The sequence below is a fragment of the Hypomesus nipponensis genome, chromosome 20, assembly GCF_054491055.1.
Source record: "Hypomesus nipponensis isolate SF chromosome 20, ASM5449105v1, whole genome shotgun sequence".
Lineage (NCBI taxonomy): Eukaryota > Metazoa > Chordata > Actinopteri > Osmeriformes > Osmeridae > Hypomesus > Hypomesus nipponensis.
In genome coordinates this window covers 1130001-1140000 of record NC_140380.1, presented here as the reverse complement: position 1 = coordinate 1140000, position 10000 = coordinate 1130001, and the positions used below count along the sequence as shown (strand labels likewise).

The 10000-nt window shown below is 46.9% G+C and overlaps 25 non-coding genes and 9 pseudogenes across 25 annotated transcripts; all 34 read right to left on the bottom strand.

The window, feature by feature from the left end:
* Nucleotides 1-85: 85 nt before the first annotated feature.
* LOC146241894 (5S ribosomal RNA) lies at nt 86-204 on the bottom strand (annotated as a pseudogene).
* Nucleotides 205-388: 184 nt separating this feature from the next.
* LOC146241893 (5S ribosomal RNA) lies at nt 389-507 on the bottom strand. The gene has a single exon (XR_014736949.1). It is a non-coding gene; the product is annotated as a 5S ribosomal RNA (ribosomal RNA).
* Nucleotides 508-691: 184 nt separating this feature from the next.
* LOC146241892 (5S ribosomal RNA) lies at nt 692-810 on the bottom strand (annotated as a pseudogene).
* Nucleotides 811-994: 184 nt separating this feature from the next.
* LOC146241891 (5S ribosomal RNA) lies at nt 995-1113 on the bottom strand (annotated as a pseudogene).
* Nucleotides 1114-1291: 178 nt separating this feature from the next.
* On the bottom strand, nt 1292-1410 carry LOC146241890 (5S ribosomal RNA). The gene has a single exon (XR_014736948.1). It is a non-coding gene; the product is annotated as a 5S ribosomal RNA (ribosomal RNA).
* A 174-nt stretch (nt 1411-1584) lies between these two features.
* Nucleotides 1585-1703, bottom strand: LOC146241889 (5S ribosomal RNA). Its single transcript, XR_014740033.1, has one exon. It is a non-coding gene; the product is annotated as a 5S ribosomal RNA (ribosomal RNA).
* Nucleotides 1704-1881: 178 nt separating this feature from the next.
* On the bottom strand, nt 1882-1990 carry LOC146241888 (5S ribosomal RNA; annotated as a pseudogene).
* Nucleotides 1991-2186: 196 nt separating this feature from the next.
* LOC146241887 (5S ribosomal RNA) lies at nt 2187-2305 on the bottom strand (annotated as a pseudogene).
* Nucleotides 2306-2479: 174 nt separating this feature from the next.
* Nucleotides 2480-2598, bottom strand: LOC146241886 (5S ribosomal RNA). The gene has a single exon (XR_014736947.1). It is a non-coding gene; the product is annotated as a 5S ribosomal RNA (ribosomal RNA).
* A 170-nt stretch (nt 2599-2768) lies between these two features.
* On the bottom strand, nt 2769-2887 carry LOC146241885 (5S ribosomal RNA). The gene has a single exon (XR_014736946.1). It is a non-coding gene; the product is annotated as a 5S ribosomal RNA (ribosomal RNA).
* A 168-nt stretch (nt 2888-3055) lies between these two features.
* Nucleotides 3056-3174, bottom strand: LOC146241884 (5S ribosomal RNA). Its single transcript, XR_014736945.1, has one exon. It is a non-coding gene; the product is annotated as a 5S ribosomal RNA (ribosomal RNA).
* Nucleotides 3175-3344: 170 nt separating this feature from the next.
* LOC146241883 (5S ribosomal RNA) lies at nt 3345-3463 on the bottom strand. Its single transcript, XR_014736944.1, has one exon. It is a non-coding gene; the product is annotated as a 5S ribosomal RNA (ribosomal RNA).
* Nucleotides 3464-3633: 170 nt separating this feature from the next.
* On the bottom strand, nt 3634-3752 carry LOC146241882 (5S ribosomal RNA). Its single transcript, XR_014740455.1, has one exon. It is a non-coding gene; the product is annotated as a 5S ribosomal RNA (ribosomal RNA).
* Nucleotides 3753-3932: 180 nt separating this feature from the next.
* On the bottom strand, nt 3933-4051 carry LOC146241881 (5S ribosomal RNA). The gene has a single exon (XR_014736943.1). It is a non-coding gene; the product is annotated as a 5S ribosomal RNA (ribosomal RNA).
* A 176-nt stretch (nt 4052-4227) lies between these two features.
* Nucleotides 4228-4357, bottom strand: LOC146241880 (5S ribosomal RNA; annotated as a pseudogene).
* Nucleotides 4358-4565: 208 nt separating this feature from the next.
* On the bottom strand, nt 4566-4684 carry LOC146241879 (5S ribosomal RNA). The gene has a single exon (XR_014736940.1). It is a non-coding gene; the product is annotated as a 5S ribosomal RNA (ribosomal RNA).
* A 184-nt stretch (nt 4685-4868) lies between these two features.
* On the bottom strand, nt 4869-4987 carry LOC146241878 (5S ribosomal RNA). Its single transcript, XR_014739678.1, has one exon. It is a non-coding gene; the product is annotated as a 5S ribosomal RNA (ribosomal RNA).
* A 172-nt stretch (nt 4988-5159) lies between these two features.
* LOC146241877 (5S ribosomal RNA) lies at nt 5160-5278 on the bottom strand. The gene has a single exon (XR_014736939.1). It is a non-coding gene; the product is annotated as a 5S ribosomal RNA (ribosomal RNA).
* A 184-nt stretch (nt 5279-5462) lies between these two features.
* LOC146241876 (5S ribosomal RNA) lies at nt 5463-5581 on the bottom strand. The gene has a single exon (XR_014736938.1). It is a non-coding gene; the product is annotated as a 5S ribosomal RNA (ribosomal RNA).
* Nucleotides 5582-5767: 186 nt separating this feature from the next.
* On the bottom strand, nt 5768-5886 carry LOC146241875 (5S ribosomal RNA). The gene has a single exon (XR_014736937.1). It is a non-coding gene; the product is annotated as a 5S ribosomal RNA (ribosomal RNA).
* A 176-nt stretch (nt 5887-6062) lies between these two features.
* LOC146241874 (5S ribosomal RNA) lies at nt 6063-6181 on the bottom strand. The gene has a single exon (XR_014739677.1). It is a non-coding gene; the product is annotated as a 5S ribosomal RNA (ribosomal RNA).
* A 176-nt stretch (nt 6182-6357) lies between these two features.
* LOC146241873 (5S ribosomal RNA) lies at nt 6358-6476 on the bottom strand. The gene has a single exon (XR_014736936.1). It is a non-coding gene; the product is annotated as a 5S ribosomal RNA (ribosomal RNA).
* A 172-nt stretch (nt 6477-6648) lies between these two features.
* Nucleotides 6649-6767, bottom strand: LOC146241872 (5S ribosomal RNA). Its single transcript, XR_014736934.1, has one exon. It is a non-coding gene; the product is annotated as a 5S ribosomal RNA (ribosomal RNA).
* Nucleotides 6768-6935: 168 nt separating this feature from the next.
* Nucleotides 6936-7065, bottom strand: LOC146241871 (5S ribosomal RNA; annotated as a pseudogene).
* Nucleotides 7066-7251: 186 nt separating this feature from the next.
* Nucleotides 7252-7370, bottom strand: LOC146241870 (5S ribosomal RNA). Its single transcript, XR_014735009.1, has one exon. It is a non-coding gene; the product is annotated as a 5S ribosomal RNA (ribosomal RNA).
* A 190-nt stretch (nt 7371-7560) lies between these two features.
* On the bottom strand, nt 7561-7679 carry LOC146241869 (5S ribosomal RNA). The gene has a single exon (XR_014739676.1). It is a non-coding gene; the product is annotated as a 5S ribosomal RNA (ribosomal RNA).
* A 172-nt stretch (nt 7680-7851) lies between these two features.
* Nucleotides 7852-7970, bottom strand: LOC146241868 (5S ribosomal RNA). The gene has a single exon (XR_014736933.1). It is a non-coding gene; the product is annotated as a 5S ribosomal RNA (ribosomal RNA).
* A 184-nt stretch (nt 7971-8154) lies between these two features.
* Nucleotides 8155-8273, bottom strand: LOC146241867 (5S ribosomal RNA). Its single transcript, XR_014736932.1, has one exon. It is a non-coding gene; the product is annotated as a 5S ribosomal RNA (ribosomal RNA).
* Nucleotides 8274-8459: 186 nt separating this feature from the next.
* Nucleotides 8460-8578, bottom strand: LOC146241866 (5S ribosomal RNA). The gene has a single exon (XR_014736930.1). It is a non-coding gene; the product is annotated as a 5S ribosomal RNA (ribosomal RNA).
* A 172-nt stretch (nt 8579-8750) lies between these two features.
* LOC146241865 (5S ribosomal RNA) lies at nt 8751-8869 on the bottom strand. The gene has a single exon (XR_014736929.1). It is a non-coding gene; the product is annotated as a 5S ribosomal RNA (ribosomal RNA).
* Nucleotides 8870-9053: 184 nt separating this feature from the next.
* On the bottom strand, nt 9054-9172 carry LOC146241864 (5S ribosomal RNA; annotated as a pseudogene).
* A 184-nt stretch (nt 9173-9356) lies between these two features.
* On the bottom strand, nt 9357-9475 carry LOC146241863 (5S ribosomal RNA). The gene has a single exon (XR_014736927.1). It is a non-coding gene; the product is annotated as a 5S ribosomal RNA (ribosomal RNA).
* A 180-nt stretch (nt 9476-9655) lies between these two features.
* LOC146241862 (5S ribosomal RNA) lies at nt 9656-9774 on the bottom strand. The gene has a single exon (XR_014736926.1). It is a non-coding gene; the product is annotated as a 5S ribosomal RNA (ribosomal RNA).
* A 184-nt stretch (nt 9775-9958) lies between these two features.
* Nucleotides 9959-10000, bottom strand: part of LOC146241861 (5S ribosomal RNA) — a 119-nt pseudogene continuing 77 nt past the window's right edge.

The window sequence follows — 10000 nt, the reverse complement described above, 5'->3', positions numbered from 1 at the left end:
AAAATGAAAACAGCTTCCAGCCCCTTTCATGAAGGACTACTTGTGCATATTGCAAGATGTCAGTTTCTAAGTGAATGAGCAAAAGAGCATACAGCACCTGGTATTCCCAGGCGGTCTCCCATCCAATTACTAACCAGACCCGACCCTGCTTAGCTTCCGAGATCAGACGAGATCGGGCGTTGCCAGGCTGGTATGGCCGTACAAAATAAGTTGACAACCATAGGCTACTTATCCATATACAGATTTAGCAATTGACAATGCAAGGTGGTCTCTCCCTCTCTCTCTCTCTCTCTCTCTCGTGTCAAAATGAAAACAGCTTCCAGCCCCTTTCATGAAGGACTACTTGTGCATATTGCAAGATTTCAGTTTCTAAGTGAATGAGCAAAAGAGCATACAGCACCTGGTATTCCCAGGCGGTCTCCCATCCAAGTACTAACCAGGCCCGACCCTGCTTAGCTTCCGAGATCAGACGAGATCGGGCGTTGCCAGGCTGGTATGGCCGTACGAAATAAGTTGACAACCATAGGCTACTTATCCATATACAGATTTAGCAATTGACAATGCAAGGTAGTCTCTCTCTATCTCTCTCTCTCTCTCTCTCGTGTCAAAATGAAAACAGCTTCCAGCCCCTTTCATGAAGGACTACTTGTGCATATTGCAAGATGTCAGTTTCTAAGTGAATGAGCAAAAGAGCATACAGCACCTGGTATTCCCAGGCGGTCTCCCATCCAATTACTAACCAGACCCGACCCTGCTTAGCTTCCGAGATCAGACGAGATCGGGCGTTGCCAGGCTGGTATGGCCGTACAAAATAAGTTGACAACCATAGGCTACTTATCCATATACAGATTTAGCAATTGACAATGCAAGGTGGTCTCTCCCTCTCTCTCTCTCTCTCTCTCTCGTGTCAAAATGAAAACAGCTTCCAGCCCCTTTCATGAAGGACTACTTGTGCATATTGCAAGATTTCAGTTTCTAAGTGAATGAGCAAAAGAGCATACAGCACCTGGTATTCCCAGGCGGTCTCCCATCCAAGTACTAACCAGGCCCGACCCTGCTTAGCTTCCTAGATCAGACGAGATCGGGCGTTGCCAGGCTGGTATGGCCGTACGAAATAAGTTGACAACCATAGGCTACTTATCCATATACAGATTTAGCAATTGACAATGCAAGGTAGTCTCTCTCTCTCTCTCTCTCTCTCGTGTCAAAATGAAAACAGCTTCCAGCCCCTTTCATGAAGGACTACTTGTGCATATTGCAAGATTTCAGTTTCTAAGTGAATGAGCAAAAGAGCATACAGCACCTGGTATTCCCAGGCGGTCTCCCATCCAAGTACTAACCAGGCCCGACCCTGCTTAGCTTCCGAGATCAGACGAGATCGGGCGTTGCCAGGCTGGTATGGCCGTACGAAATAAGTTGACAACCATAGGCTACTTATCCATATACAGATTTAGCAATTGACAATGCAAGGTGGTCTCTCTCTCTCTCTCTCTCGTGTCAAAATGAAAACAGCTTCCAGCCCCTTTCATGAAGGACTACTTGTGCATATTGCAAGATGTCAGTTTCTAAGTTAATGAGCAAAAGAGCATACAGCACCTGGTATTCCCAGGCGGTCTCCCATCCAAGTACTAACCAGGCCCGACCCTGCTTAGCTTCCGAGATCAGACGAGATCAGGCGTTGCCAGGCTGGTATGGCCGTACGAAATAAGTTGACAACCATAGGCTACTTATCCATATACAGATTTAGCAATTGACAATGCAAGGTGGTCTCTCTCTCTCTCTCTCTCTCTCGTGTCAAAATGAAAACAGCTTCCAGCCCCTTTCATGAAGGACTACTTGTGCATATTGCAAGATTTCAGTTTCTAAGTGAATGAGCAAAAGAGCATACAGCACCTGGTATTCCCAGGCGGTCTCCCATCCAAGTACTAACCAGGCCCGACCCTGCTTAGCTTCCGAGATCAGGCGTTGCCAGGCTGGTATGGCCGTACGAAATAAGTTGACAACCATAGGCTACTTATCCATATACAGATTTAGCAATTGACAATGCAAGGTAGTCTCTCTCTCTCTCTCTCTCTCTCTCTCTCTCTCTCTCTCTCGTGTCAAAATGAAAACAGCTTCCAGCCCCTTTCATGAAGGACTACTTGTGCATATTGCAAGATGTCAGTTTCTAGGTTAATGAGCAAAAGAGCATACAGCACCTGGTATTCCCAGGCGGTCTCCCATCCAAGTACTAACAAGGCCCGACCCTGCTTAGCTTCCGAGATCAGACGAGATCGGGCGTTGCCAGGCTGGTATGGCCGTACAAAATAAGTTGACAACCATAGGCTACTTATCCATATACAGATTTAGCAATTGACAATGCAAGGTGGTCTCTCTCTCTCTCTCTCTCGTGTCAAAATGAAAACAGCTTCCAGCCCCTTTCATGAAGGACTACTTGTGCATATTGCAAGATTTCAGTTTCTAAGTGAATGAGAAAAAGAGCATACAGCACCTGGTATTCCCAGGCGGTCTCCCATCCAAGTACTAACCAGGCCCGACCCTGCTTAGCTTCCGAGATCAGACGAGATCGGGCGTTGCCAGGCTGGTATGGCCGTACGAAATAAGTTGACAACCATAGGCTACTTATCCATATACAGATTTAGCAATTGACAATGCAAGGTAGTCTCTCTCTCTCTCTCGTGTCAAAATGAAAACAGCTTCCAGCCCCTTTCATGAAGGACTACTTGTGCATATTGCAAGATGTCAGTTTCTAAGTGAATGAGCAAAAGAGCATACAGCACCTGGTATTCCCAGGCGGTCTCCCATCCAAGTACTAACCAGGCCCGACCCTGCTTAGCTTCCGAGATCAGACGAGATCGGGCGTTGCCAGGCTGGTATGGCCGTACGAAATAAGTTGACAACCATAGGCTACTTATCCATATACAGATTTAGCAATTGACAATGCAAGGTGGTCTCTCTCTCTCTCGTGTCAAAATGAAAACAGCTTCCAGCCCCTTTCATGAAGGACTACTTGTGCATATTGCAAGATTTCAGTTTCTAAGTGAATGAGCAAAAGAGCATACAGCACCTGGTATTCCCAGGCGGTCTCCCATCCAAGTACTAACCAGGCCCGACCCTGCTTAGCTTCCGAGATCAGACGAGATCGGGCGTTGCCAGGCTGGTATGGCCGTACGAAATAAGTTGACAACCATAGGCTACTTATCCATATACAGATTTAGCAATTGACAATGCAAGGTAGTCTCTCTCTCTCTCTCGTGTCAAAATGAAAACAGCTTCCAGCCCCTTTCATGAAGGACTACTTGTGCATATTGCAAGATTTCAGTTTCTAAGTGAATGAGCAAAAGAGCATACAGCACCTGGTATTCCCAGGCGGTCTCCCATCCAAGTACTAACCAGGCCCGACCCTGCTTAGCTTCCGAGATCAGACGAGATCGGGCGTTGCCAGGCTGGTATGGCCGTACGAAATAAGTTGACAACCATAGGCTACTTATCCATATACAGATTTAGCAATTGACAATGCAAGGTGGTCTCTCTCTCTCTCTCGTGTCAAAATGAAAACAGCTTCCAGCCCCTTTCATGAAGGACTACTTGTGCATATTGCAAGATGTCAGTTTCTAAGTTAATGAGCAAAAGAGCATACAGCACCTGGTATTCCCAGGCGGTCTCCCATCCAAGTACTAACAAGGCCCGACCCTGCTTATCTTCCGAGATCAGACGAGATCGGGTGTTGCCAGGCTGGTATGGCCGTACGAAATAAGTTGACAACCATAGGCTACTTATCCATATACAGATTTAGCAATTGACAATGCAAGGTGGTCTCTCTCTCTCTCTCTCTCTCTCTCGTGTCAAAATGAAAACAGCTTCCAGCCCCTTTCATGAAGGACTACTTGTGCATATTGCAAGATTTCAGTTTCTAAATTAATGAGCAAAAGAGCATACAGCACCTGGTATTCCCAGGCGGTCTCCCATCCAAGTACTAACCAGGCCCGACCCTGCTTAGCTTCCGAGATCAGACGAGATCGGGCGTTGCCAGGCTGGTATGGCCGTACGAAATAAGTTGACAACCATAGGCTACTTATCCATATACAGATTTGGCAATTGACAATGCAAGGTGGTCTCTCTCTCTCTCTCTCTCTCGTGTCAAAATGAAAACAGCTTCCAGCCCCTTTCATGAAGGACTACTTGTGCATATTGCAAGATTTCAGTTTCTAAGTGAATGAGCAAAAGAGCATACAGCACCTGGTAATCCCAGGCGGTCTCCCATCCAAGTACTAACCAGGCCCGACCCTGGCCCGACCCTGCTTAGCTTCCGAGATCAGACGAGATCGGGCGTTGCCAGGCTAGTATGGCCGTACGAAATAAGTTGACAACCATAGGCTACTTATCCATATACAGATTTAGCAATTGACAATGCAAGGTAGTCTCTCTCTCTCTCTCTCTCTCTCTCTCTCTCTCTCTCTCTCTCTCTCTCTCTCGTGTCAAAATGAAAACAGCTTCCAGCCCCTTTCATGAAGGACTACTTGTGCATATTGCAAGATGTCAGTTTCTAAGTGAATGAGCAAAAGAGCATACAGCACCTGGTATTCCCAGGCGGTCTCCCATCCAAGTACTAACCAGGCCCGACCCTGCTTAGCTTCCGAGATCAGACGAGATCGGGCGTTGCCAGGCTGGTATGGCCGTACGAAATAAGTTGACAACCATAGGCTACTTATCCATATACAGATTTAGCAATTGACAATGCAAGGTAGTCTCTCTCTCTCTCTCTCTCTCTCTCTCTCGTGTCAAAATGAAAACAGCTTCCAGCCCCTTTCATGAAGGACTACTTGTGCATATTGCAAGATTTCAGTTTCTAAGTGAATGAGCAAAAGAGCATACAGCACCTGGTATTCCCAGGCGGTCTCCCATCCAAGTACTAACCAGGCCCGACCCTGCTTAGCTTCCGAGATCAGACGAGATCGGGCGTTGCCAGGCTGGTATGGCCGTACAAAATAAGTTGACAACCATAGGCTACTTATCCATATACAGATTTAGCAATTGACAATGCAAGGTGGTCTCTCTCTCTCTCTCTCGTGTCAAAATGAAAACAGCTTCCAGCCCCTTTCATGAAGGACTACTTGTGCATATTGCAAGATTTCAGTTTCTAAGTGAATGAGCAAAAGAGCATACAGCACCTGGTATTCCCAGGCGGTCTCCCATCCAAGTACTAACCAGGCCCGACCCTGCTTAGCTTCCGAGATCAGACGAGATCGGGCGTTGCCAGGCTGGTATGGCCGTACGAAATAAGTTGACAACCATAGGCTACTTATCCATATACAGATTTAGCAATTGACAATGCAAGGTAGTCTCTCTCTCTCTCTCTCTCTCTCTCTCTCGTGTCAAAATGAAAACAGCTTCCAGCCCCTTTCATGAAGGACTACTTGTGCATATTGCAAGATGTCAGTTTCTAAGTGAATGAGCAAAAGAGCATACAGCACCTGGTATTCCCAGGCGGTCTCCCATCCAAGTACTAACCAGGCCCGACCCTGCTTAGCTTCCGAGATCAGACGAGATCGGGCGTTGCCAGGCTGGTATGGCCGTACGAAATAAGTTGACAACCATAGGCTACTTATCCATATACAGATTTAGCAATTGACAATGCAAGGTAGTCTCTCTCTCTCTCTCTCTCTCTCTCTCTCTCGTGTCAAAATGAAAACAGCTTCCAGCCCCTTTCATGAAGGACTACTTGTGCATATTGCAAGATGTCAGTTTCTAAGTGAATGAGCAAAAGAGCATACAGCACCTGGTATTCCCAGGCGGTCTCCCATCCAAGTACTAACCAGGCCCGACCCTGCTTAGCTTCCGAGATCAGACGAGATCGGGCGTTGCCAGGCTGGTATGGCCGTACGAAATAAGTTGACAACCATAGGCTACTTATCCATATACAGATTTAGCAATTGACAATGCAAGGTGGTCTCTCTCTCTCTCTCTCTCTCGTGTCAAAATGAAAACAGCTTCCAGCCCCTTTCATGAAGGACTACTTGTGCATATTGCAAGATTTCAGTTTCTAAGTGAATGAGCAAAAGAGCATACAGCACCTGGTATTCCCAGGCGGTCTCCCATCCAAGTACTAACCAGGCCCGACCCTGCTTAGCTTCCGAGATCAGACGAGATCGGGCGTTGCCAGGCTGGTATGGCCGTACAAAATACGTTGACAACCATAGGCTACTTATCCATATACAGATTTAGCAATTGACAATGCAAGGTAGTCTCTCTCTCTCTCTCTCTCTCGTGTCAAAATGAAAACAGCTTCCAGCCCCTTTCATGAAGGACTACTTGTGCATATTGCAAGATGTCAGTTTCTAAGTGAATGAGCAAAAGAGCATACAGCACCTGGTATTCCCAGGCGGTCTCCCATCCAAGTACTAACCAGGCCCGACCCTGCTTAGCTTCCGAGATCAGACGAGATCGGGCGTTGCCAGGCTGGTATGGCCGTACGAAATAAGTTGACAACCATAGGCTACTTATCCATATACAGATTTAGCAATTGACAATGCAAGGTAGTCTCTCTCTCTCTCTCTCGTGTCAAAATGAAAACAGCTTCCAGCCCCTTTCATGAAGGACTACTTGTGCATATTGCAAGATGTCAGTTTCTAAGTGAATGAGCAAAAGAGCATACAGCACCTGGTATTCCCAGGCGGTCTCCCATCCAAGTACTAACCAGGCCCGACCCTGCTTAGCTTCCGAGATCAGACGAGATCGGGCGTTGCCAGGCTGGTATGGCCGTACGAAATAAGTTGACAACCATAGGCTACTTATCCATATACAGATTTAGCAATTGACAATGCAAGGTGGTCTCTCTCTCTCTCGTGTCAAAATGAAAACAGCTTCCAGCCCCTTTCATGAAGGACTACTTGTGCATATTGCAAGATTTCAGTTTCTAAGTGAATGAGCAAAAGAGCATACAGCACCTGGTATTCCCAGGCGGTCTCCCATCCAAGTACTAACCAGGCCCGACCCTGGCCCGACCCTGCTTAGCTTCCGAGATCAGACGAGATCGGGCGTTGCCAGGCTAGTATGGCCGTACGAAATAAGTTGACAACCATAGGCTACTTATCCATATACAGATTTAGCAATTGACAATGCAAGGTAGTCTCTCTCTCTCTCTCTCTCTCTCTCTCTCTCGTGTCAAAATGAAAACAGCTTCCAGCCCCTTTCATGAAGGACTACTTGTGCATATTGCAAGATGTCAGTTTCTAAGTGAATGAGCAAAAGAGCATACAGCACCTGGTATTCCCAGGCGGTCTCCCATCCAATTACTAACCAGGCCCGACCCTGCTTAGCTTCCGAGATCAGACGAGATCGGGCGTTGCCAGGCTGGTATGGCCGTACGAAATAAGTTGACAACCATAGGCTACTTATCCATATACAGATTTAGCAATTGACAATGCAAGGTAGTCTCTCTCTCTCTCTCTCTCTCTCTCTCTCTCTCTCGTGTCAAAATGAAAACAGCTTCCAGCCCCTTTCATGAAGGACTACTTGTGCATATTGCAAGATTTCAGTTTCTAAGTGAATGAGCAAAAGAGCATACAGCACCTGGTATTCCCAGGCGGTCTCCCATCCAAGTACTAACCAGGCCCGACCCTGCTTAGCTTCCGAGATCAGACGAGATCGGGCGTTGCCAGGCTGGTATGGCCGTACAAAATAAGTTGACAACCATAGGCTACTTATCCATATACAGATTTAGCAATTGACAATGCAAGGTGGTCTCTCTCTCTCTCTCTCGTGTCAAAATGAAAACAGCTTCCAGCCCCTTTCATGAAGGACTACTTGTGCATATTGCAAGATTTCAGTTTCTAAGTGAATGAGCAAAAGAGCATACAGCACCTGGTATTCCCAGGCGGTCTCCCATCCAAGTACTAACCAGGCCCGACCCTGCTTAGCTTCCGAGATCAGACGAGATCGGGCGTTGCCAGGCTGGTATGGCCGTACGAAATAAGTTGACAACCATAGGCTACTTATCCATATACAGATTTAGCAATTGACAATGCAAGGTAGTCTCTCTCTCTCTCTCTCTCTCTCTCTCTCGTGTCAAAATGAAAACAGCTTCCAGCCCCTTTCATGAAGGACTACTTGTGCATATTGCAAGATTTCAGTTTCTAAGTGAATGAGCAAAAGAGCATACAGCACCTGGTATTCCCAGGCGGTCTCCCATCCAAGTACTAACCAGGCCCGACCCTGCTTAGCTTCCGAGATCAGACGAGATCGGGCGTTGCCAGGCTGGTATGGCCGTACGAAATAAGTTGACAACCATAGGCTACTTATCCATATACAGATTTAGCAATTGACAATGCAAGGTAGTCTCTCTCTCTCTCTCTCTCTCTCTCTCTCTCGTGTCAAAATGAAAACAGCTTCCAGCCCCTTTCATGAAGGACTACTTGTGCATATTGCAAGATGTCAGTTTCTAAGTGAATGAGCAAAAGAGCATACAGCACCTGGTATTCCCAGGCGGTCTCCCATCCAAGTACTAACCAGGCCCGACCCTGCTTAGCTTCCGAGATCAGACGAGATCGGGCGTTGCCAGGCTGGTATGGCCGTACGAAATAAGTTGACAACCATAGGCTACTTATCCATATACAGATTTAGCAATTGACAATGCAAGGTGGTCTCTCTCTCTCTCTCTCGTGTCAAAATGAAAACAGCTTCCAGCCCCTTTCATGAAGGACTACTTGTGCATATTGCAAGATTTCAGTTTCTAAGTGAATGAGCAAAAGAGCATACAGCACCTGGTATTCCCAGGCGGTCTCCCATCCAAGTACTAACCAGGCCCGACCCTGCTTAGCTTCCGAGATCAGACGAGATCGGGCGTTGCCAGGCTGGTATGGCCGTACGAAATAAGTTGACAACCATAGGCTACTTATCCATATACAGATTTAGCAATTGACAATGCAAGGTAGTCTCTCTCTATCTCTCTCTCTCTCTCTCTCGTGTCAAAATGAAAACAGCTTCCAGCCCCTTTCATGAAGGACTACTTGTGCATATTGCAAGATGTCAGTTTCTAAGTGAATGAGCAAAAGAGCATACAGCACCTGGTATTCCCAGGCGGTCTCCCATCCAATTACTAACCAGACCCGACCCTGCTTAGCTTCCGAGATCAGACGAGATCGGGCGTTGCCAGGCTGGTATGGCCGTACAAAATAAGTTGACAACCATAGGCTACTTATCCATATACAGATTTAGCAATTGACAATGCAAGGTGGTCTCTCCCTCTCTCTCTCTCTCTCTCTCTCGTGTCAAAATGAAAACAGCTTCCAGCCCCTTTCATGAAGGACTACTTGTGCATATTGCAAGATGTCAGTTTCTAAGTGAATGAGCAAAAGAGCATACAGCACCTGGTATTCCCAGGCGGTCTCCCATCCAAGTACTAACCAGGCCCGACCCTGCTTAGCTTCCGAGATCAGACGAGATCGGGCGTTGCCAGGCTGGTATGGCCGTACGAAATAAGTTGACAACCATAGGCTACTTATCCATATACAGATTTAGCAATTGACAATGCAAGGTGGTCTCTCTCTCTCTCTCTCTCTCTCTCGTGTCAAAATGAAAATAACTTCCAGCCCCTTTCATGAAGGACTACTTGTGCATATTGCAAGATTTCAGTTTCTAAGTGAATGAGCAAAAGAGCATACAGCACCTGGTATTCCCAGGCGGTCTCCCATCCAAGTACTAACCAGGCCCGACCCTGCTTAGCTTCCGAGATCAGACGAGATCGGGCGTTGCCAGGCTGGTATGGCCGTACGAAATAAGTTGACAACCATAGGCTACTTATCCATATACAGATTTAGCAATTGACAATGCAAGGTAGTCTCTCTCTATCTCTCTCTCTCTCTCTCTCGTGTCAAAATGAAAACAGCTTCCAGCCCCTTTCATGAAGGACTACTTGTGCATATTGCAAGATGTCAGTTTCTAAGTGAATGAGCAAAAGAGCATACAGCACCTGGTATTCCCAGGCGGTCTCCCATCCAAT